The 1,574-nt window shown below is 52.9% G+C and overlaps 1 protein-coding gene across 18 annotated transcripts in view; it reads right to left on the bottom strand.

Annotated features, from left to right (window-relative positions):
- Cacna1g (calcium voltage-gated channel subunit alpha1 G) overlaps positions 1–1,574 on the bottom strand; it is a 65,384-nt gene that overhangs the window by 61,840 nt on the left and 1,970 nt on the right. The window lies entirely within an intron of this gene.

The raw sequence follows: 1,574 nt of genomic DNA, 5'->3' as shown, positions 1-1,574 counted from the left end.
CACTCCCTACCTCCGTATATCTCTACACACACACACACACACACACACACACACACACACACTTCCTACCTATGTCTAGGAAATCTGATCTCTCAATGAGGCAGCAAGAGGAAGGGGCCAAAAAAAAAAAAAAAGTAAGATAAAGCTAAATAGCTTCAGTTAATTGGGGAGGGGAGAACTGTCCTCATGTCCCTTGGGGGGTCGTATATTCATGACCCACATGAGGAATCTCCTAAAACCAATGGAAGCCTCACAGATGCCAAAGAGGGAAGGCTGAGGCTAGTCCCTCTGAAAATGGGAACACAGGTTGCCCTCGGCACTTGGGTAGGATGGGAAGTGAAGGGGGCATGGTTCAGACAGCTCCCTTGCCAATAAATTATTCTCAACATATTTTCAGCGAAGCTGCTAGTTAGTCTAGACATAGAGACATAGGTACATACCCAAGACCACCACTCCCCAGAGTGAGCCTGCTCCCCTAGCCTCAAGATTAACACTGGGCTCCCACTTCACTTCCCTTCTTCCAACACTGGCCCACACACATCAGCTTTTGCCTCCAGACCCTCCACCTGGAGACAAGGGAGGTGGGCAAAGATGCTAGCCAAAAGGTCTGGTTTTAGGAAGTGTGGGGAGGGAGGGGAAACAAGATCTTCCACTGACCCCTGAGAAAAAGGACAGGAACTGATGGAATTTCCCATTCATGGTGTGGTTAGGTGTGGACAGGAGGGCTTCTCAGAGCCTTTCCTTGCCAGTGATACTCTTCCCATTCCACATCTCTGCCACAGAAAAAAGGGCCTGTGGCTGGGGGGCTCACAGTTCAAGATGTGCCAGTTAACAGGACCACAGACTCAGAGGACCTTCCCCTTTTCTTCGGTTCAGAGAGAAAGGAAGAAGGGGCAAAGGGTGGGGAGACAGGGTGATTTGAAGAGCTTCCCAAAGACTCACAGAGCAGGGGGTGGGGGACCCAAGCTCACATCCTGCTTTGCGCACTAGAGGCAGCAGCGCTGCAGAGTGAGGGCGGCACCAAGCTTCCCGCTGCCCCCCTTCCCTTTCTCCACAGCAGAGCGGGAGTTGGGCTCTCAGGGGCTACAAGGGAGACTTGAAGTCTCCCACCCTGAGTCCCAGAGAGCCTCTGGGCTGGCAGGTGGAAGCCAGGAGAAAGTGTCATTATCTGGGATGGCAATACAGCCAGTCGGCATCATTCTGGTAGCCTGGAGCTGGGCGTTCATCAAGCCGGTGCTTTGTGCTATGGATGGAAAGGACTAGGGTCTCCCTGGCCATTCCAGGCTAGGCAGAGGTGAGTGTGCAGTACAAAATCCATCTGCCTGGAATGTGGGGCATGTGCTCCTGAAACCAGTCCACAGAGTAGATACTGGGGTGCCGGACTTAAGTCCTCCTTAGCGAACACGCTAGCAGTCTCCTAGTCCCCCCAATACTTTCGAGGTCTGTGGTCTCGCGTACCTGGTCTGCCATCAGCCGGGGGCACTCTGATTTGTAAAAGGGGAGGGGTAGTTTGAACCCGTTTAATCCCATCCCCCACTTGCCAGAGCTCTTGCCACAGTCTCCCTCTACAAGAA

Source organism: Nannospalax galili, unplaced genomic scaffold (assembly GCF_000622305.1).
Source record: "Nannospalax galili isolate Female #2095 unplaced genomic scaffold, S.galili_v1.0 scaffold95, whole genome shotgun sequence".
Classification (NCBI taxonomy): Eukaryota; Metazoa; Chordata; class Mammalia; order Rodentia; family Spalacidae; genus Nannospalax; species Nannospalax galili.
Note: the sequence above shows the minus strand (reverse complement) of the source record. Positions and strands in the feature narration are given on the sequence as shown.